Here is a 24825-nt window from a genome sequence, read left to right on the forward strand (position 1 = left end):
GGAGCAGATAACTATCTCACATTATATATTACACATTTCATACATAGGGATCAATGTTATAAATATCTTTAAATTATTTAAAAATAACTAAGTAATAATGTAACATTTTTCACAAAAAAGTTCTTAAATTAGCAAAATTAAAAGAAAATTTTAAGAAACAAAAATGATAAATGTGATTATACATATTTAAGGGGAAAAATTCTGCCCAACAAAAAGTCTTGTGTTCACAACAAAAAAGAAACACACACTGGGAGGAAAATCTTTAAATGTATCATTAAATATTATAATGGAAGGCTAAGTTCCAAAATCTATGAGGAACTAACAACTGTATTCTAAGTAAGAATTATTTTCTTATATGTAAGTGGACACAAGATTTTTATTGCGCAGAATGTTTTGGCATTTCACAGAGAAAAAACACAACCACATGAGAAAGCATTCAAAATCTTTAAAAATAAAAAAGTAAATTAATAACAATTGACCCACTATATTCTACGCTCATTAAATTCTCAAAGAAAATAAAGCATGATAAAATTAAATGCTGGGGTGCCTATGGAAAGATAGGCATACTAATGTTACTGGTTGATACTAATAATAATCATTATTATTTTTTAATAGCTTTTTATTTACAAGTTATATGCATGGGTAATTTTACAGCATTGACAATTGCCAAACCTTTTGTTCTACTTTTTCCCTTCCTTCTCCCCATTCCCTCTCCCAGATGGCAGGTTGACCAATACATGTTAAATATGTTAAAGTATAAATTAAATACAATATAAGTATACATGTCTTAACAGTTATTTTGCGGTACAGAAAGAATCAGACTTTGAAATAGTGTACTATTAGCCTGTGAAGGAAATAAAAAATGCAGGCAGACAAAAATATAGGGATTGGGAATTCTTTAATAATTATTTTCTAAAGCAACATAATATATTATATTAGCAATTTAATTAGCAATAAAGCAAATAAAGCAATAAAAAATAAGAATGACAAAGACATTTATGCTCTTTGAATGTCAAACTTAAAAAGAAACAATTTCCAGGAAAAAAAAATTGCCTGCATAAAAATATTTCTTGGAGCACTATTTATTGTATAGAAACTGAGAATTATTTTTAGCTGAGGAATAGCTGAACAAATTTTGATATGTAAATATAATGTATATTGTTTACCCATAAGAAAGTATATTAATCATTTTATTAATTTTTAAATTAATCATTGATCAAAGATATTTGGAGAGATATATCAAGTGACATGGAACCAAAAGACTAATATACACATACACATTGGCTATAGATCCATTAAGACAACAGTAACAGCAATATATCCACATTAAATACACAGAAAAGAAGTTCAGAAGGAGGTCATAGAAATAAAAGAGGATAATTTTGTGATTACCACATTAAGTTATTATGCATATCTTTTGTTTGTTTTAACAACCAGAAAACCAGAATTTTCTAGTTAAAAATACACTTTTTGTATGTTTTGCTTGTTTATTTTTAAAATTTCCATTTTTTCCTTCTGCTTTATACTTTAATTTTTGAAATCGAAATAATTTCCTTAATTTTTAAAAAAAGCATCACTTTAAAACAATGTCATTTTGTGGCAATAGCATGTAAACCTCACTATCCTCACACTAAGTTGAAGATAATGTGGTTATAATATTCAGACATCTCTGAATGTATGAATGAAAAAAGCATGTGCTTGGACAAGTCACTTAATCCTGTTTGCCTCAGTTTCCTCATCGGTAAAATCAGCTTGAGAAGGAAATCACAAGATCGCTCCAGTGTCTTTGCCAAAATGTCAAGTGGAAAAAAAGAGTTGGACATAATGAAACAGCTAAACCTATCACATGTAAAATAAATCAGGCAAAATAAAGTGCTTTGCAAACTTTGTAGTACTATGCAAATGTTCAATATTAATAACTACACATAAAAGTTTGAGAAGGTACATTTTACAACAAAAGCTTAGATTTCAACAAGTATAAAAAAAATGTGGCAAAGTTTATAGAGGATCATTCTAACTTGTCACTGTGTACCCCAGGACGACGTTATAAACAAAATACTTATCTGCATTGGTAGAAACAACTTCTGCACTTTCAATAACAAAAAAGTTCAACTTTTCTTCAGGCCCTCTGCCTGATTTCTTTTAGGTAGAACATAAGAGAGTCACTATACTTTAATTCTTAATGCCTTATTTAGAAAAGACTTCTTTTTTTTTTTTTTAAATACTAGTCTTTTATTTTCAAAATATATACAAAGATAGTTTTTAACATTCATTCTTGCAAAACCTTGTATTCCAAATTTTTCTTCCTCCCATTCCCCCAGCACCTTCCTCTAGATAGCAAGTCATACAATATAAATTAAACATGTACAATTCTTCTAAACGTATTTATTTTTTAATTTATATTTCTATACCTTAGTTTTATTTTTGAAAAGTTTTTTTTTATTTTCAAAACATATGCATTGATAGTTTTTAACATTTATCTTTGCAAAACCTTATTCCAAATTTTTTTCTCCCTTCTTTTCCCTTATCCCTTCCCCTAGATGGCAAGTAATCCAATATATATTAAAGATATGCAATTCTTCTATACTTATTTCCACAATTATTATGCTGCAAAAGAAAAATCAGATCACAAAGGAGAGAAAATGAGAAACAAAACAAAATGCAAGCAAACAATAAAGAAAAAGGGAAAATACTATGTTATGATCCACACTTGATCCCCACAGTCCTCTCTCTGGGTATAGATGGCTCACTTCATCACTGGCCTGAATCACTTCTCCATTGAAAAGAGCCACATCTATCTGAGTTAATCATCTTATTGTTGATCATTACATAATTTTATTGTTGCTGTGTACAATGTTCTTCTGGTTTTACTTACTTGTCAGCATCAATTTATGTAAATCTTCCCAGGCTTCTCTGAAATCATCCTGCTGATCATTGTATGTAGTTTGCCACTTGGTATCTCTCTGCTTCAATCACAACACAGGTTGTCACCACCCCCTGACTTCTCAGGAAGGCCTGGAGCCCTTCGGGGAGATGGGGAGCTGAACTAGACATAGTCAGCAGTTCCCTCTGGGCTGGAGAGTCTTATACCTTACCCAGAGTTCCCCCCACTGTCTGTGACCCTCTACATAAGCACACTCATTCTAAAAAACAATTTGAAACTATGCTCAGAGGGTTATAAAACTGCATATCCTTTGAACCAGCAGTGTCTATTCTGGGCCTATATCCCAAAAAGATAATAAAAAAAGGAAAAAGACACATATGTGTAAAAATCTTTGTAGCAGCTTTTAGTAGTGGCAAAAAAGTGGAAATTAAGTGGATGCCCATCAGTTGGGGAATGACTGAATAAGTTATGATACATGAAGGTAACTTTTTTTTTATTAAAGCTTTTTATTTTCAAAACCTATTCATGGACAATTTTTCAACATTGACCCTTGCAAAACCATTGTGTTCCAAATTCCCCTCTTCCCCCTACCTCCTTTCCTAGATGGCAAGTAGTCCAATACTTAAACATGGTAGAAATATATGATAAATCAAAAATATGTATGCATGCCCAATTATTTTGCTGCATAAGAAAAATCAGATCAAAAAGGGAAAAAATGAGAAAGAAAACAAAAATGCAAACAAGCAACAACAAAAAATGAAAATACTATGTTGTAATTCAAATTCAGTTCCCACAGTGCTCTCTCTGGATGCAGATTGATCACAAGGTCATTGGAACTGGCCTCAATCATCTCACTGTTGAAAAGAGCCATGTCCATCAGAATTGATCACTATATAATCTTCTTCTTGCCATGTACAATGATCTCCTGGCTCTGCTCATTTCACTCAGCATCAGATGTTCATTTAAGTCTCTCTAGGCCTCTCTGAAATCATCCTGCTGATCATTTCTTATAGAACAATAATATTTCATAAAATTCATATATCATAACTTATTTAGCCATTCTTCAACTGATGGGCAGTTTCTTGTCATTATAGAAAGGGTACCACAAACATTTTAGCACATATAGATTCCTTTCCCTTCTTTAAAATCTCTTTGGAATATAATCCCAGTAGAAACACTGCTGGATCAAAGGATATGTACAGTTTGATGGCTCTTTGGGCACAGTTCCAAATTACTTGCCAGAATGATTGGATCACTTCACAATTCCACCAACAATGTATTAGTATCACAGTTTTCCCACATCCCCTCCAACATTAGTCCTTATCTTTTCCTGTCATCTTAGCCAATCTGAGAAGTGTGTAGTGGTACCTCAGAGTTGTCTTAATTTGCATTTCTTTGATCAATAGTGATTTAGAGCACCTTTTCATATGACTAGAAACAGTTTCAGTTTCTTCATCTCAAAATTGTTCATATCCTTTGACCATTTATCAATTGGAGAATGGCTTGAATTCTTATAAATCTGAGTCAGTTCTCTATATATTTTAGAAATAAGGCCTTTATCAAAACCCTTGAATGTAAAAAAAAAGTTTCCCAGTTTATTGCTTCCCTTCTAATCTTGTCTGCATTGGTTTTGTTTGTACAAAACCTTTTAAATTTAATATAATCAAAATGATCTATTTTGTGTTCATTAATGAACTCCAGTTCTTCTTTGGCCACAAATTCCTTTCTTCTCCACAGATTTGAGAGGTAAATTATCTTTTGTTCTTCTAATTTGCTTATAAATATCACTCTTTATGTTTAAATCATGAATCCATTTTGATCTTATCTCGGTATATGGTGTTAGGTGTGGGTAAATGATTAGTTTCTGCCATACTAACTTCCAGTTTTCCCACTATTTTTGTCAAAGAGTGAGTTCTTATCCCAAAATCTGGGTCTTTGGGTTTGTCAAAAACTAGATTACTATGGTCATTGACTATTTTGTCCTGTGAACCTAACCTATATCACTGATCAACTACTGTATTTCTTATAATACAAAACCTAATGGTTTTTTATAATACTGCTACTTTATAATATGGTTTTAGATCTGGTACAGCTAGGCCAGAAGGTAATTGTTTTCTAAGAAATGATGAGCAGACTGAATTCAGAAAAATCTGGAAAGACCTACATGAACTGATACTGAGCAAAGTGAGTAGAAACAGCAGAACATTGTACACAATAAGAACAAAATTATATAATGATCAACTGTGATGGACTTGCCTCTTCTCAACAATGCAGTGATTAAAGGCAATTCCAATAGATTTCAAATGGAAAGTGCTAATCACATCCAGAGAGAGAACTATGGAGACTGAATGGAGATCAAAGCATAGTATTTTCACCTTAATTTTTTTTCCTTTTTCATAGCTTTTTCCCCTTTGTTCTGATTTTTCTTGCACAACATGACAAATATAGAAATACGTTTAAAAGTACTGCACATATTTAAGCTATATCAGATTGCTTGCTGTCTTATGGAGGGGGGAAGAAAAGTAGGGAGAAAAATTTAGGAAACAAAGTCTTACAAAAATGAATGTTGAAAACTATCTTTACATGTTTTTGGAAAAATAAAATACTACTGGGGAAGAAAGGTGATGTCCTAGATGAATCACCATATCATTTTTGACATAAGGCTTATGGAATGATTTCACTCTGTTACTCCCCTATAAAGAACATTAACCATGGTCTCTAGGATAGAGTAAAAACTATTCAGCCTTAAATTTGAAAATCTCTATAAGTGCCCCTATATATACATATTCAAATGAATCATTTCACAGATTCTCCACTCTAGTCAGACAACTCATTATTGTCTTCTAAACATTCACTGCTCATCATTCTCACATTTCTGCTTTTGTTCATGCTGTTCCTCTTCCTCCATGTTCTCTCACTTCTCTTTTTGCCTATCCAACTATTATCCACACTTCAAATTCCCAGTTTAAGTCCCATCTCCTCTGGACAGCTCTCCTGGGTCCTGACATCCCTCCTCTGGCTTCCCTTCCCAACCTACACAACCTCCATCCTGCCCATTTCCTCTTAGGATTTTCTAACTCTTATCTATCCTCAAAAGATACAATCTCACATAATATTTTGTGGCATTTCTTATTAACATCTTATATCATTATTTAAGTTTTTATGTGTCTTACTGAGCATAATTCTCTATCGACTTAGAAATACAAGGCATATCTCCCCACAGCACCATGTACTGTGCATAATAAGTTTTCAGGAAATTTCCACCCTGATCATGTCCTTCCTCCAATCAATGGATCTTAGGAGATGTCTCTTAAGAGAAAGAAGCACTTGGATGCCTTCATGATCAGTAACAATTATACAGTTCCATCATGTCATTCTTTCTTTTACTCTTAGTTACTATTTGGTACTCCATTCAAAATCATGCATTTGATTTTTCTGAATGTTCCTGTCAATTGCCAGTTTTAAAGAAATAACAATCTTTGAATATAAAACTATATATTAAGAATGACAAAGATAGTCATACCTTGATCAAGCTGTCCAATTTACTTGATTATACCTAAAAAGAGTTTATTTACAGGGGGAAAACTGCTCATACAAAAATATTTCTTGAACCATTATGGATACACCACCCATAATGTTGAAGAACATGAATTCTTTGTCAAAATTCAAACAAAGACTTCAGGATAACGAGACCAGCCATAGGATACTCTTGAGCTAATGCCATAAATCCCATGAGCTTATGAACAAATATTGCATCCTTTTCATGTAATCCTTAGATTAGTGAGCAGAATTTCCTTCTTTGATAACCTCTGCATTGTCTTGTGGTTAATCCATTGTCGTTATGTGGACTTTAAAGGTCTCTTTACATTTATTCTGCTTTGTAAATTGCATTCACATGATACTATTAGTAAGGTGTGCCTTTCCTCACTCCTAATTCTTAAATTTCTTATGACAATTATTTCAATTCACTCCTAAAACTAAAATTGTTATTGAATCAAAATACCTTCACACGGATATCTCACTACCCTAGATCAAATTCAATTGTGTTTCTCTTAGCTATAGAAAAGAGTTAAAAAGAAAGAATAGGAAATGAATACAAGTAATTTATTTAATATGAAAAGCCATGATTCAATGAAGTCCTGTTCTGATGTCTCATTGTTGCATGGAAATGATTCTGACTCCTCAGAAACTATTGCTGCTGAGCAAAATTCTGGGATGTCTTCCACAGAAGAAAAGATTTTGAACAAAGTATCATAGATTTAGAGCCAGAAGTGATTTCTGAAGCCATTTAGTCCAACCTACCATTTTACAGATGTGCAAATGAGAACCAAAGGTTAAGGAGGTTGTGAACCTGGTGATTTAAAACAGGGCTTCTTAAACTTTGTCCAATCATGTCCCCTTTTCACCATTTTTTTTTTTTTTACAGGACCACAGGTATATAGGTATTTAAAATAGGTAGGTACACAAATCAAACATTTACTGATAATAAATCATAATTTTGTGACCTCTATTTTCGGTTGTGCCATAATGGGATTGCAGCCCACAATTTAAGCTTTAATTTAAAGAATGTGATGTTCTCAACAAAAATTGGTAAGTTTGAAAGAAGGACAAGTCTAGGGAGAAAAAGAAAAAGGATTTTAATTTAATGAAATCCTTGCTGACTGGAGCATTTGAAACTCAGTGGAGCAGAGTGAAATGAGGAGATGGAAATAGTGTTTAGCAGGATACTGCAAGAGAGCCATGGGAAATGCATTAAAGTATGAAGAATATAAGACAATGGCTGGGAGGTTTTTGTCCCATAGTAAACTCCAGCCCCAGATCTCAGTAATCTGAGAGGTTGGGGAGAAGAGGGAATGTTGAAAATTAAACTGACCCATTTCCAGACCTTTGATTACAGTGAGATATTCAACTTCCCTCAAAGCACATGTAGAATGCTTGGTATTCAGATACTTAAATGACAAATGTTTTGTGAGGATGCATGAAGGTTACTCACTCTGAAAGGTGGCATTCTCTGTGAGGATTTTCCAACTTGTTCACATGTACAGCTTAATAATCATCAATTAAGGCTGAACTCTGACTTTGAAATTGGGCACATTTTGTTGATCTGAGATCATAACTTTACAGGTCTCAGTGGGCAGAATTCACTTAGAGGCTCCAGTGATAAGAGGCTTAGAGAAAAGTTTCCCTCCCATGTCTGACACCTACAACTAGATTCCAAGACAGAAGGCCTATGGCAAATAAGCAAATGGATCAGGAACAACCAGTGCAGAAAGGAACCTACATTATGGTGAGAGTCCCCAACTTTGAAATTATGGGAGAATGTTGCTTCCTACAGAAATTAGAAGCTGATGCTGTTGGCATGAGCATAGCGCCAGAGGCAATCGTCGCCAAGCATTGTGGCCTTCAAGGCTTTGGATTCTCATTCATTACCAACAAATTGATATTGGACTACCAAATCCAAGAGATATCAAATCATTGTTGTTTGTCTTTCCTTCTCAAAGAGGACCATGACATCAGGAAAGGGATGCTGTGCCATGCTAGTGAATTGGATTTAAATGAGGGAGGGCTGTGCAAGGTCCCTGCCTCACTTTCCCCTCTAGAGCCTTCTGGTTCAGTGGCCAGATATAGATCAGGATGAGTGGAGATGGACCTGGATGCAGTGGGAGACTTTGGCCTTTTTAAGTTAATTTCAATAGGTCTCAATTTGATTGAGGCTAGGTAGCAATTGAGATTAAAAAATCTCTTTCACCTAGTCCAAAAAAATCTAAATAAACAAATAAATGAATCTGGAAGGGGAAAATACTCAGGATTTCTGGCCAAAGCAGAAATGATAGATATTTATATTCAATCTGAGTCAATCAGGACCCAAACAATGACCAAATGGGGCTTGACCTAGGACCTATTGGTGCCAAATAGAATCAGATTGATTTTGGTTTAAGGCCCTGTTTTTAATTAAAGAAATCTAGCCAGAAAACCCCAAGATAGCTCAGGAAGCTTTAGTGAAATCTTCCACTGAGCCTGAAACAAGCAGAACATTTTGTTCATTCTCTGAGAATGGAGCTCTCCTAACTAGATCCCCATTACACAAGTGTTTATTGAGGATCTACTATGTATCCAGAATTGTTTTAGTGCCGGCACTAATAAAAATGTACCATAGAACTGGAAAATATCATAGAGATCATGCAGTCTAATTCTTTAAATATCTGATAGGTGAAATAATTAAAACTTGTAGAAATTGTGACTTTCCCACTATTAAAAAACTCCAGATTATTTCCACAGGAATTGATGTCTAGTCAGTTTTCTTTTGTCCTGTTTCTATATAATTGACTCTTTGAACTCATGCTTGTTCTCATGAACTCAGAGTTTCATGCTTGGGTTAAAAAAATCAGCCTCTTATCTGAGGAGTGTCAATGAGTAAGAAAGTAACAAAGTTAGGTGAGTGAGAAAGAAAATGTAGGAAGCTTTAGTGGAAAAATTATGAAGTAAGGGAGAATGACTTAGAAGTTTTGTAGTTGGGATGACTGAAACAAGGAGAAAATAGAGGGACTGAAGGTTTTATAGTATTCATTGAAATACAATTAATTGCCTTTTTAATAAGTCCTTTTCTTTGAAATAGAAACAGCTTCACTATAAAGATTACTTTCTAGTCTTCAGATGAATTTGTTTTACTTCTTATTAGAAATTATGTACTACTAACTACTGATTGTCTGAAACCTTACATTACAATCCTCTCCTATGGTTCTTCAGTACACGTAAGGGAAATTGGGAGTATCTAGGCTATATGACAGTGGCTCTATCTAGTTTAGCAAGCTAAGAAAAAGTATATAATAAAAATTCTACATATTGGCTTTTTCTCGGTCTTTCTCCCTTCATAACCTTGAAGAGAAGTTGGAATGGTCCATCTTGCTCTTGAAGATGGAAGCCTGAAAAATCTAAAAAGATAATCTCTCTTCTCTTCAAATTTCTCTAATTTCATCCCTCTATGAGATACTGATCTCAATCAATGAGGAAAGCACCATAGCAATAGGCTTAAGGTTTGGATTACATTTATATTTTTTGAACTGCCTCGAATCACATTAAAAAATATATTATTAGAAGGGGCAGATAGGTGGTGCAGTGTTAGAGCACCAGTCCTGAAGTCAGGAGGACCTGAGTTCAAATCTGGCCTTAACTTAACACTTCCTGGCTGTGTGACCCTGGGCAAGTTACTTAACCCCAATTGCCTCAGCAAAGAAAAAAAAAAAAGTAAATATTATTAGAAGCAGCAGTGTGAAGAACTAACTTTACACTAAAGAAGATCTGGCCCATGACACATATTGGCTATGTTTCTTTGGGCAAATTAACCTTGTTTGCCTTAATCCACTGGAGAAGGAAATGGCAAATCAGTCTAATATCTTTATCAAGAAAATCCCATGGACAGGATTGGTGTGATATAGTTATGGGTCACAAAGTCAGGTATAACTCAACAATTGAACAACTATACAAAGTCCTTAAAGTCTTCAAAAACTGTGATGTGAGTAGATGAGAGTGACAAATATATCTTGCTGGACTTCAATTAATCAGTATTTGACCTAAGGACTATTAGTTAAACCATATTCTAAATGATATGATTAGCTAAGAGATTTTACTTATATAAAAGAAATAAAGAGTAAAAGACTGAGTTCTTACCAATCACCATTTCACCATGTTTTATGGGTCTTGTCACTTACCTAAGAATGTTTTGAGAAAGTCAAGTGAAAGGGAGAAGGCAGAAAATTTCCAGATAGTAGAGATAGATGATCCTTGAATAGTAAATCTGGAAGAGATAGCAAATTATCATGGCAGGATATTGACTAAAGGTGAATGTCACTAAAAAGATCAGGAGCACAATAGCTGGTAAAGCTATTTTTTTTAGAACTTTTAGAATTCCACAAAATAAATGAAAAATTAAGATTTGAAGGTTATTAGCTAGACCATACTGAAACAGAGGGGCTTAGGAATAGCAATAGATAGCTAGGTGGAAGAGTAGATAGAGTGCCAGGCCTGAAGTTAGGAAGACTCATCTTCTTGAGTTCAAATCTGGCCTCAGATACTTACTAGCTGTGTGACCCTGGATAAGTCACTTAATCCTATTTATCTTCATTTTTTTTAATCTATAAAATGAGCTGGAGAAGGAAATAGCAAACCACCCCAGTATAATTGTCAAAAAACCCACACATAAATGGGGTCACATTGACTGACTGAAAAATGACTGAATAACAACAAGAAGGGATAGCAAACTCTGGCAAACATGCTTATAGACAGGTGATATCTCCCCAAGGCTTCTCTGCTATGTAAGTGCAGAAGACTCTCAGAATAGTTCTAAGAATCATTTTTCTCTCTTGCTGTTACCAGCTTAGGTGACGTACAAACAGTTCTGGTTCATGAAAGCACTCTGAGCCTGGGGATGGGAGATGGGGGTGATTCCTTTATCTCTGCTATTTTCCTCAGTGGTAAGATTGTTCTGGTTCTTGTTGTATTGTGCAAGTGTAGCAGCCCAGAGCAGACTCAAGCAGTGGACTTCTTAGATGCTTCCCATGTAAACCATAAAACACACTCTGGACATCCAATTAATCTGACCGAAACAGCAAAGAGCAATAAAAGTTGATGTAGGGGGTTAGGATTCAGAGTACTTTCTCAAAAACACCCTAAGTCATTCCTTCTCACTCTGACTTTTATGCTACCTGGTTTGTTCAGAACTTTCTTTAGAAGAATTGTTATTGCTGGGCCATTTTCAACTATTTATGACTATTCGTGACCCTATTGGGGGTTTTCTTGGCAGAGATACTGAAGTGGTTTGCCATTTCCTTTTCCAACTCATTTACAAATGAGAAAACTGAGGCAAACAGGATTAAAGTAACTTGCTTAAGATCACATAGCCAGCAAGTGTCTGAGGCTGGATTTCAATTCAAGAAGATGAATTGATGAAATAATTAATGGATCTTTAAATCACCATTCATCTCCTATTGTTGGAAGCTGCCCTAAAAATGCAGAATATAATTATTATCTTCTGCTGCAGCATTTCTCACAGATGCTCATTGCCTAATGTCAACATCTTTATGCCTGGATGCAGTTCCTTCTAGTTTCTGCATTACCATGGAATGTGATGATCATACATTCCTGCATGCTGCTGACACAGACATTAGATGGGTGGGGAAGTTTGGGAAAAGAGAACTTTAGCATTATGGTTGAGGCCAGTGAGCTTCGAGCTGGATATGAATTCCTGTGAACATGTCTGCCAGCCGTTTGGCAAGAGAAAGAAAGTATTTACTAGCATGATGCAAACCACTTCTTCCAACCACTAGTTCAACTACTTACAGATACACGTGTGTACAAAGCTGACCTGGGCTTTTCCTTCCTGGGTAATCCTTTGGACCACTTTGTTATAGTTCAGTTCACAGAGTTATGTAGTGACAAGAAGTTGGGGTATTAAGAGAATTATCTTGACGAAGGCAAAAATCACGAAGTAGTTGAATTCAAATAAGCCTTTATCAGGCACCAATTATGTATAAGAAACTTTCTTCCAACCCAGAAAAAATACATTTGTCTATTCCAGTCAGAGAAGTGGCTAAAAATATAGTAAAAAAATACACTCAGTTTATATTTGTAGTTGAAACAAAATACTAATTTCATGTTTCTATTTCATGTCTCTGAAACAGAGGAACAGCAATATAATTAAATAAAATAGAACATTTTAAATTAGAGTAAATAAACAAATATGTGACATATCACTTCTGAGAAATTGTTGAATCTAGCTTATGATATGTTGTTCTCACTCATACTCATTGCTCCTTAAAAGTTTCCAATATCAATATGTTTCCCCAAAATTAGTTTGAATGATAAAGGTTCAGAAAAGGGGTGCTATTGTTTTCAATATCTATTGATGGAACTCTTGCTAATTAACCCTTTCATCTCCTCATTCATCAGAGAAAACATGCTTCCAACTGATACACACAGAACGAGAATTAAATACTTCTTTTTCTGAGGAGGATAGGCTTACGTTCATTATTTCCAAGAAAGTCCTGGGTCTGGATAAACATCAAGTAACTCTCCTTCACCTCAAATTTTACCAGAACTACTGCAAACAATAAAGTGGAGTTCATGACTTGTAAACCTGAAGGAAACATCATCATATGACTGCTGACATTTCTATAACACTTTAAAATTTCAAAGGTTCTCACACACCACAGCTCTGAGAATACCACAGGAATTATTATATCCATTTTATAGATAAGGAAGCTGAGTTCCAGGGAGGTTTCAAAAACTTACACATGGCCATGCAGCTAGTTTCAGTGAAGGTGGAATCTAAATCAAGTCTTCCTGATCTAAGTCTGACATTCTATCCAATATAGTTTGTTGCTTCACTAACTTGGGCAGATGAACAGTGTGCCTGCTGAGCTAATTGCTGGCTAAAATCCAAGTAACTACAGCAAAATGTTATCACTTGATTAATCAACAAGCATTTATTAAGTGGCTACTAGGTGCTTTGCGCTATGCTGGGCCCTCGAGATACAAATATAATAAATGAAAAAATCCCTGTTCTCAACCAGATCACTTTCTAATGGGAGAGACAAGTTCATATAAGTACATATAGTATGGATACAATTTCCCCAAAGTCTTAGTACACTTTTGGGACAGTTTTTTTCAAACTTTTCAGACATCCTGGGTAAAGATAAAAAAAAAAAAAGTTAAATACAATTTAGTCAGGAAAGAAAGGCTTTAGCTAATAGGGAAGCCAAGAAAGACTTCATGCTATAAATAAATAAAAGGTGATAGTTGAATCACATTTTTTTCTTGAAAGAAGAAAGATATACTATGAGGAGGAGAGCAGGATGGATTGGATTTCAGGCATGAGGGATGGCCAGTGCAAAAGTATATAGTACATTGAGTGCTGTGTGAGGAACAAAAAGACCAGGATGACTAGATGTCAGAATGAAGGAGATAGATCATTTTATGATGACACTGAAAAGTTAGGTTGGAGTCTAGTTGTGAAAGACTTTAAAAAGGCAAAGAGGTCTTTATATTGTATCCCAGAGGCAACAGGGAGCACTAGAGATTTTTTAGAGTAGGGGAGTCATATAGTTATATTGACTGCTAAATAAAATTTTATTAGTAGCTATATAGAGGATAGATTGAGTTGGAGAGAGACTTAAGACTGGGAGGACAATTAGGAGGCTATTACAATCATCTAAGCAAGGGGTGATAAGGGCCTAGACTTGAATGGTGGCTTTAAGTGGAGAGATACTGTGAGGGATGAGAGAATTAAAAGTCATTGATAATGTCAGGGCCATGAACCTAGTAGTCTGCAAGAACAGTGGGGACTTCAATAGAAACAGGGAAGTTTGGAAAAGAGATGGGTTTGGATAAGTCGGTTCTAGGTCATCCAGTTTGATTTGACTCTCACTCATCCAGTCATTCGACAGTTGCTGATGTAGCATAAAAGTCATTTTTAGAGAGATGGTAATTATTCCCATGGAGCTAATGAGGCTATTGAGAGAGATAATACAGAAGAGGACCAACCAACACTAAGAAATACAGAGCCCTCTCTTACCTGCTAAATAAAGAAGCCCCGGGGAAACTCAAAGTCCCAAGTCATCCTTTTACAATAAGACCTGCAGCGAGGACCCTGAATATCTGCTCTTTGCCAATTCCTCAGGAGTTTTCTCTCTTATTTTTAAGTTGAATCAGCATTATTCTCTAGGTCCAGGCTCCTTACTCCTTTCCCCTATTGCTCAATCCTACTAAACTCAGATAAGAAGCCTATAAAAAAACCCCAGATTGTAATGGGGTGGGAGAGGGTACCCCATTCTGTCTGGGTCCTAGTGGATGATATCCAACTCCACCAAAGTGTCTATGTTCCTTGACTGCCTTTCATACTCTAACTACACTATTACATACATAACTACACTACACTACAAAGCTGGTTTGCTTTATTGATGTGTGTATTACATTTCTTTGTATTCTGAACCTCCTGAAATAAGACAAACACCTACAATTAGAGAATATGATATGGATGAATGAGTAAAGGAGTGGTCAGACAGGTATGAGGAGAACTCAGAACAGTGTCACAAAAAACCTGGATACACTTGTGTAATCAGGACAGGTCGGCTAACAATGACTAAAGTGAAGACTAAAGTGGCCTAATGGTCAGGCATTGCACTAAATGTTTTTTACAAGTATTATCTCATTTGAAGTAGGTTAAGATCTGAGAAAAGACTATCAGATTTGGAAATTAAGAGATCATTGGTAACTCTGGAGAAAGAAATTTTAGTTGAGTGATAGAGTCAGTATGGAATGGTAGTTACAGTGCCAACAGGAAGTGAGTTCAAATCCCAGACACTTATTACTGTATGAGCATGAACAAATCTCAATTTTTCAACTGTAAAATGAATTGGTTGGACTCAATAGCCTTTAAGTTCTCTTCTTGACCTAAATCTATGAACTCATACTTCTGTAGTTGAAGATTAAAGGAGAAGTAAGTATAGACAACAAGTGTGAACAATTTTTTCCCCTAGGAATTTAGCTGGGAAAGAAAAGAGGGACATAGAATGGAAGCTTAAGAAGGTTGGTAGAGTCTAGTGAAAGCTTTTATTTTAAAGGATGAGGAAGACTTGGTAACGTTTAAGGGCAAGAGAGAAGGAACTAGTAGATAGGAAGGAAGGATAGTAGAAGGAAGATATCACCAGGCATGATTTGTGGGGAGAAGATGTAAATCTACTTTATCCAAGAAGACAGGAAAGGGTAGAATTACATATTAAAGGGCTGGCCTTGGAAAGAAGGGGCACCTTATTATCACAGATTTAAGAAAGGAGGAAAGAATGGGAAATGAAGTTAAGGGGTTTTGAGATAAAGAGAAAGGGGAGAAAGAAGAAGTTACAGAACCTCTTTGAGTGGTTCTACAGTATAGGACAATAAGTATACATTTCTAGTTAAAACCTTATCCTCAAGGAAGGGAGATCTAAGTTTTCTTTCCACAACATGATTTTTATGGAAATGTTTTACATAACTTCACTTGTATTTTCCTAATAGGGAATAGAATGAGGAGAAGAAAGGAGAGAAGGGAAGGAAGGGAGAGAATCTGGAATTTAAAGTTTTAAAAAACAAATATAAAAAATTGCTTTAAGTGTAATTGGGGAAAAAGAAAAATATTTTTTTTTTTTAAAAACCGACCTTATCCCCAATAATGCTACGCAAACTTGCTTCTGTGAGTCTAGCGCTGATCTCTTCCTGCCCATACTATTATAGCATAGTTTATGTCACTTAGATGAAACATAGCATTTTACTTTATATTACATTTAGGGATGTGTATGTCACATTCATGAGCATAAAGGCATGTGGGTGTTCAAATTTTTAAAAAGGACTATTCTCCAACTGATAAACAGTAAAGGCATATAAACAGGCAGTTTTCAAAAAAAGAAATCAAAGCTATCTATTGTCATATAAAAATGATTTAAATCCCAATTGATTATAGAAATGCAAATTAAAACAATTCTGAGGCATTACTTCATAGTTATCAAAGATGACAAATGCTAGAGGGAATGAGGGAAAATAGATAATGGATTGCTGGTGGAGTAGAGAACTAATTGGTCTAACTTTAACGGAGAAAAATCTGGAACTATGTCCAAAGGGCTACAAAACTATGCATTGCTTTTGATCCAACAATTCCACTACTAGGTCTGTAGTGGTCAATGAAAAAGATGAATGAAAAGAGATCAATGAAAAAGGCAAAGGACTTATATGAACAAAAATATTTATAGCAAAAGATTTATATTTTGTGGTGGCAAAGTATTGAAAATTGAAAGGATATTCATCAGTCTAAAAATAGATGAACTTGCGGCATATGAATGTGATGGAATATTGTTGTGCTATAAGAAAAGATGAGGGGGAATGGCCCCTCAAGTCCTATATGAACTGATGTAAAGTGAAGTGAGAAGAATCAGGAGACAATTAGTCACAGTAACAGCAATGTTGTAATAATGGTTAATGTGAAATAATTGGCTACTCTGATCAAAGCAATTATTCATGACAATTCCAAAGGACTTTTAATGAAAAAAATTCTATCTCCTGAGGAAAAAACTGATGAACTCTGACTATGAATTGAAGTATAATTTTCTTGATTTCTTGATTTTTTTTTGTTTTATTCCATTATGGCTAATATGGAAATATGTTTTGCATGATTTCATATATGTAATTGATATTATATTGTTTGCCTTCTCAGTGGGTGGAGAAAGGGTGGTAGAGAAGGAGAGAATCTAAAACTCAAAATTTAAAAAGAAAAGAATGTTACAAATAAATATATATTAAGTTTTTAAAGGAAAAAAATCATCAAAATATACAATCATTTTAATATACAAAGAACACAGAATGATGATTACATTTGAACTAAATTTTTACTATGTATAGTAGAGTACACTATATTTCTACTATGTATAGTATAGTATACTGTGTATAGTTTTTAATGTATTTAAATTAAATTTAGTAAGGTAGTAAGAAAAAATTTATATACATGCAAACAGAGAGAATAATAGCAAGACCAGGTAATGAAATGAATATAAGAGTATAGCATGGTCCTCTAAAAAGTGTCAAGACAGCTAAATTCAGAATGAGTTTTATTTTTACTGTCAATGAAGAATGCTCTCTTTATCATAGAAGTCATTTATTCTCCTATGAAAATACAGTTGCTGCTAACACATAAAACACCAATATGTAGGTGTTGTCCTTATTTGCTTCAAAAATAAATAAAACAATAAATTAGACTTGAGGCCTGGGAATATGACATATTTTAAAAGTTTCTGATGATGTCATAAAGAATTGCTTATTTCCTTACTTGCTATTGAGTCCTGGTATAATTTTCCCTGATACACTATGCGAGCAATGTTTTCTTTCTTTTTTTTTTTTTTAATAACTTTTTATTGATAGAACGCATGCCAGGGTAATTTTTTACAGCATTATCCCTTGCATTCACTTCTGTTCCAATTTTTCCCCTCCCTTCCTCCATCCCTTCCCCCAGATGGCAAGCAGTCCTTTACATGTTGAATGGGTTGCAGTATATACTAGATACAATATATGTGTGCAGAACCGAACAGTTTTCTTGTTGCACAGGGAGAATTGAATTCAGAAGGTATAAATAACCCGGGAAGAAAAACAAAAATGCAAGCAGTTTATATTCATTTCCCAGTGTTCTTTCTTTGGGTGTAGCTGCTTCTGTCCATCTTTGATCAATTAAGGCTCTCTTTATCGAAGAGATCCACTTCCATCAGAATACATCCTCAAACAGTATCGTTGTTGAGGTATATAATGATCTCCTGGTTCTGCTCATTTCACTCAGCATCAGTTCATGTAAGTCTCGCCAGTCCTCTCTGTATTCATCCTGCTGGTCATTCCTTACAGAACAATAATATTCCATAATATTCATATACCACAATTTACCCAACCATTCTCCAATTGATGGACATCCTTTCATTTTCCAGCTTCTAGCCACTACAAACAGGGCTGCCACAAACATTTTGGCACATACAGGTCCCTTTCCTTTCTTTGGGGTATAAGCCCAGTAGAAACACTGCTGGATCAAAGGGTAGAGCAATGTTTTCTTAAAGAAAATCAAAATTCTCATTTATTTTAGAAAGTTTTTGCTTTAATTCTAGGAATAAAGCAAAGTGATAGATACTATAGATAGCTAGTAAACTTTAGACCAGAGGTAGAATTGTAGTAGCAGAGACTCTTGATCTCCCTTTACATTTCTCCTTTTCCCCACATTATCCTTTATTACTATTGTATAGGAGAAAGATTTCTCCATTACTAGATATAAGAATAATTTCTGCAAGTGCCAATATCACCTGTTTAGGGGAGGATAATATGAGCTGAAGAAGTAAACTGGAGAAGTGAACTGACAAGTAGAGCATGAAAATTAATTTTTAATTGTTATTAGTAACTTCAAGTCAAAGTTTTGGAAATGACTCTACAAAGGCAAATGATAAAAGCAAAGGTGAAGCCTAACTAAAGTGGTCTCACAATTTTAAAATGAACTAGTAATTGACATTCACAACAACTCATATGATTCTCCCTATTGTTTCTTTCATTTCCTTAACTTTATTTTTTAATAATTTTCCATCCCTACTCTCTCCCATTCATAGTGATTTGGAAAATCTGATTTGATAGCACATTTCATGCCTCTTGCTTAATGTGCAAAAATGTCTCTTTTTGACTCTGCTTGGGAAGTAAGATAGATAGAAGACAAATGTTTAGGGCTGAGGTTTGATACCAATGGAGGGAATTGAGTTGATGAGTATCTTAACAGAAAACAGAATAAAGGATATTATCAAAGACACTTAAGATTAAAAAAAAGAAGGGACAATAGTATAATTAGAGCTAAGTATAACTGAGAAATACTTTCCTTGATATACATGCAATTAATTTGATACCTGAGTGGAAAATGGACTGCAGACTTATCTTGAAAGATGTGTTAAGGATCTGCACTAAAGTGCTAACAATGTCAGAGGAGAGAAGAGTACACATATGACAGATATGACAAAATCACCAAGAATTGGCAACGGATTGGATATGGAGGATCACAGAGAGAAGGTAAAAAGTTAAGGATCATGGCAAGTCTGAATGATTGAGAGGATGATTGTATCTTGATAGTAACAAGGAAGTTTGGAAGTGTGGAGTGTTTGAGGGAAAAGATAATGAATTCAGTTTTGGATTTGTTGCCTTTAATACATCTATGGGACATTCAGTTTGAGATGTCTAATAAGCAGTTGAATATAGAAGACTGGAGGTCAAGAGAGAGTTAAGGGCTAGATAAGTAGGTCTAAGAATCATCAGAACAGGGATAATAATTGAAACCATGGGAGCTGATGAGGTCACCAAGTGAAATAAGAGAGACAGAAAACAGAGGAAGGAAAACAGGGCAGAACCTTAGAAGGAACTCATCTTTGGAGAGTGGGATCTGGATGAAGATCCAACAAAGGAGACTGAGAAAGAGCAGTCAGACTGGTAGGAAGAGAATCTCTATTCTATTCAAACTACTGTACAATGGATAGTTCTCCTTGAGGATGTCACATGCATTGGTCTCATTATTATATACCTTGTTTGATATTAGTGATCAGAGAGATAGTTTTAAAAAGTGATTTCTATTTTTCCATCCAGAAATTTTTATATGATCATGCTGATATGAATTGGACATACTTTGTTGCACTAAGGTCTTTAAGAAGACATATTGCTCCACCAAATCAAATGGTTTTTTAAAATTGTCAAACGATACATACAATGGGATCTTGTATGCTCTGAAGCTTTCAGTCAATTGTATTACTAAAAAGATATGATCTGCCATAGAATATCACTTTAGAAAGTCTATTTGTTCCATTTTTGTCTTTTCATTAAGGACGTCTTCTATGCATGCATAGATTATTCTTATAAAATTTTTGTAAGGATGGGAAATAAACCTATGAATTTGTATTTATCTAAATTCTTAGTTACCTTTTAAAAATTAAATGTAAGATCTGAGTTCTTTTTCCCACACGCCTTTAGTGTCTTCTCTTCTTTCATATATCTTGAGAAATTATCACTTATAATTTCAAAAATATGTTGCTTTCAGCATGAGGCTCTTCTTTGTATATTTAGTCTAGTCCATTTATTTCTCCACTTTTCCCTCCTGTATACTGCTCTCAAGTTGGGCATATCTAGAATGATGAAGAATCAAATGCAGTGACTCTATGTCCTTGATGGTACTAAGTTTTTTTTTTTTTTAATAAAAATCTTTAAATTTTTATCTGTTGTATTTCAATTACATTTCAAGAAATATCTTGGAATAAAAATTAAGATCTTCCATCAAACTTTAAACTTGATTTCCTTCTACTACTTCCCATTGCTTTATTATATTCCTCATAATATTTTACTCCCCTTCTTTAAAAGTTTTCAAAATGTGTTTGTATTCTAAAATGGTATTGTTTTTGACAAGATGATCAAATATTTGCTGAGTGAGGTACTTTATAGATACATTTATCTCTTTATTATGGCAATATAGTATATATGTATATGTACAGATATATAAATATATATTTCTATTTCTATGTGTGTATTAAATTTCTCTAGAAAATTGTTTTAGTTAATCCTTGTTCTTCCATTTTTCATTTTTGACATCAATATCTTTTTTAAAAAAATTATACTATGGTTATTTAAGTTTTCTGCTTTATTTTTTCATTATCATTCTAGTTTTTTATTAATTTTGATCTGTGCACTAACAAATAGGTGGCATGACTATACACAGAGCTAATATGAGAATGACTCCCATATTAAGAAGAAGTTATTTCTTATAGTTGTCAACTGTTTAAAAAGGAGATACAGTAAATTAAATATTTTTCATGAAGTGATGTTTACTTTGTAACATCAATATCTTTTTTTCCTCATTTTGAAAACTATGCTTTTAATAGATTTAGATCTATTTAATAGATAAAGAATTTTTCTTAGAAGTCAAGCTCACTGGTATATAGTTCACAGGCTCTATTCTTTTTCTTCTTTTTTGAAACTGGAGTATTTCCCTTTCTCCAATCCTGTAATTCCTCTAATATCTTCAGTCTTTCAATATATCGCAGTATCATAGATTTAGAGCTAGAAGGGACCTTACAGGATATGTCCAGTAGCTTTATTTCAGTGGTTTTTGGTTTTTTTATTTTTTATTTGGCATTTTATTTTCTCCAGTTATATGTAAAAACAATGTTAACATTCTTAAAGAAAAAAAAAAAAACTTTTAGAGTTCTATATCCTCTCCTTCCTTTTCCACACTACCTTTTCTTTGAGAATGGAAGCAATTCAATATAGAGTATGCATCTGTAGTCATGCAAAACATTTCCATAACAATCATGTTATGAAAGAAAGCCTAGGTCCCACTAAAAAACCCTCAAAAAAATGAAGTTAAAAAATATGCTTCAATCTGTATCCAGACGATATAAGTTCGGGTATGAACAACATTTTTCATCACAAATCCTTCAGAATGGTCTTAGGTCATTGTGTTCCTGAGAATAGTTATATCACCCCCAGTGGATCATCTTACAAAATTGCTGTTAGTTTGTATATAAAGCATTTCACCTTGCATTAGTTCATAAGTCTTTCCATGTTTTTCTGAAAGTATCCTGCTCATATTTTATAGCACAATAATCACATACAACAATTTATCCAGCCATTCCCCAACTGATGGGCATTTCCCTCAATTTCCAATTCTCTGTCCCCAGAAAAGAAAATACTTTTGGGGCATATGTACTTTTAGTTTTTTTTTTTTTTTTTAATCTCTTTTGAAATATAAATCTAGTATGGTATTACTAGGTCAAAGATCATGCATGATTTTAGAACCCTTTGGGTATAGCTCCAAATTGTTCAGAATGGTTTAATCAGTTTACAACTCCACCAACAGTGAAGTAGTGTCCCAATTCTCTCACATGCTTTTCAACATTCATAACTTTCATTTTTTTTTGTTATATTAGCCAATCTGATAAGGTGAAAAGTGGTACCTCAAAATGATTTAGAGCACTTCTCACATGCCTATGGAGAACCTTCCATTTGGCTAATTCTGCTTGTTAAGGCATTTTTTTTCCTTACTGGCTTTTTGTACTTCCTTTATCATTTGGCCTAGTCTGGTTTTTTTTTTTTTTTTTCCACGTGTTTTCTTCAGTTGTGTGTGTGTCTTCTTTACCAACTTCTTGATATGTTTTTCATTATTTTATTGCATTATTCTAATTTCTCTTCCCAATTTTTCTTCTACCTCTTGATTTTGAAAATCCTTTTGAACTCTTCCATGGGCTGAAACCAATTCATATTTTTCTAGGAGCCTTTGGATATAGGAGCTTTGACTTCTTTATCTGCTGAGCATGTATTTTAATCTTCCTTGTCACCAAAGTAACATTCTTTGGTCAGGATGTTTTTCTTTTTTGCTTTTATGCATTTCCCCAGTTTATTATTTAATTTTAAACTATTTGTTAAAGTAGAGTTCTGCTTCCAGAGTGGAGGGTGCACTGTCCCCAAGGTTTTTTTTTTTTTTTTTTTTTTTTTTAAGCTTTTTTCAGAGATATTTCTAGGGACTTATAAGTTTTCAGTTCTTACAAAGTGGAATGATCTAAGGAATAGTGTGGTTACTACTCTCTTGGCCTGTGCTCTGGTCTGTTAGAGACTACAAGCATTTTTTTTTTTTTTTCTGTTCTGGCACTGTAAGGAGGGTCCCTGCTCCATTATGGCTGCAAGCAATGGTATGGTAGAGCGCCTCCTAACCCTGGGACTGCCCCCCAGGACTGTGATCTGGATCAGAGTATGGACAAAACAACAGAATTCTGTCTCAGTGCTAGCAAAGAGGCCCCTGTAATCTCTTTCTGACCAGTTGTTCAATCCCTTTCCTGTCTACAGGTTGAGAGCTCCAGGTGCTGCTGCTGCCACTGCAGATTCAGTGGTTCTCAAGGTGGTCTTCTGGTTTTCTGGGGATGGGGCTGTGTTGGCATAGCCTGTGCTGTATTGCAATCCATTCTCACTCTGATACTAAAGACCTTTCTTGCTGGTCTCCTAAGCTACTTGGCCTGGAAAATTGTTTCACTCTGCTTTTATGGTGGGTTCTGCCACTCTAGAATTTGTTTAGTGTCATTATTTAAAAATATTTGGAAGAGTTTGAGGGAGAGCTCAGATTAGTCCCTAACTTTACTAGGCCATCTTGGATCCATGTACCCTCCATTTTAAAAATGAAGAAATTGAGGTTCAGAGAAGAATTTTCCCAAGGTTATGTAGGTAGTAAGCATCATGGGGAAGAGCCAAAAGGTCCCCTGGCTCCATGTCCAAAACATTTTCTAATAGACTAAAGTAGTTCAGCAATCATTCACAACTACTAATTCTTTTGGTACCCTTGAATGTAGTTCATCTGTTCTGGGTGACGAGTTCATTTAATTTTTTTAAAGTAACACTTCATTCTTCCTGTTAACTTAAAGTGCCATAAGTATTTGCTGAGATACTGGGAAAGTCACTTTATCTCTATTTGCCTTAGTTTCTTCAAATTATGGGGATAATAATAGCACTTACTTCCCAATGTTGCTTATAAGGATCAAGATAAAACTTGTTGCTAAATGCTTAATAAATGCTTTTCTCCCTATCTTCCTCTGGGTTAACCCCTCTTCCACATTACAGACCTTTCTGAGTCTCATTTCCTTCATCTGTAAACTGAAAATAATACTTGAATAATTAATTTGTAATTGTTACAGGGTCAAATGAATAGACATATTGTACATATATATATATATATATATATATACATATATATATCCTAGAGAGTGCTATACATACATAAGCTACATTATTTTGGAGTGCCCATGTTAAAAGACAAATACTAATTAATTCAGCCAAACATATCAATTTCATCTTTGCAGTAAATTTGCTAGTTGGCTAGTGCACAGTGAAATGATTTGGACATGTGAAGATTTATTGGGAAATTAATGTAATATGTGGAAAGTTATACTTACTATGGAAAATATTAAGTGAATGAAAATAAGAGTCAAGAAGTCTTCTTCCTTGGCAAATTAGCATCAGAAGTGGTAACATCATAGGCATATGATAATATAACATGTATATACCTTACCTCAGAACTTCCTGATTCCTAGAAAATAGCAGGTAGCCACAGGGTAGTTACCAATCTATCATAGTCATTTGTAAATAAAGGGAATATTCACAATCTATCCTCTATCAATGTCTTTCTCCTAAATGGAAAAGGAAAGGGGTATACTTAGCTATAAAATTCATCAGGGGTTGTAATGAGTTCAACAGGTAGATAAACAAATATCTATAATATAGAAAATTATAAGCTTTAGTGTGGGTAAATTAAGGGATAGTGAGAGATTAAAAGAGGTCTAGGACAAAGTTTTAAAAGGTCCTCTTAAAGCATTTGCAGATCTGAAGAG

General features: G+C 34.2%; 1 pseudogene; it reads right to left on the bottom strand.

Moving 5' to 3' along the window:
- Nucleotides 1-24825, bottom strand: part of LOC127545891 (60S ribosomal protein L12-like) — a 64321-nt pseudogene that overhangs the window by 34428 nt on the left and 5068 nt on the right.

The sequence above is a fragment of the Antechinus flavipes genome, chromosome 1 (genome assembly GCF_016432865.1).
Source record: "Antechinus flavipes isolate AdamAnt ecotype Samford, QLD, Australia chromosome 1, AdamAnt_v2, whole genome shotgun sequence".
NCBI lineage: Eukaryota > Metazoa > Chordata > Mammalia > Dasyuromorphia > Dasyuridae > Antechinus > Antechinus flavipes.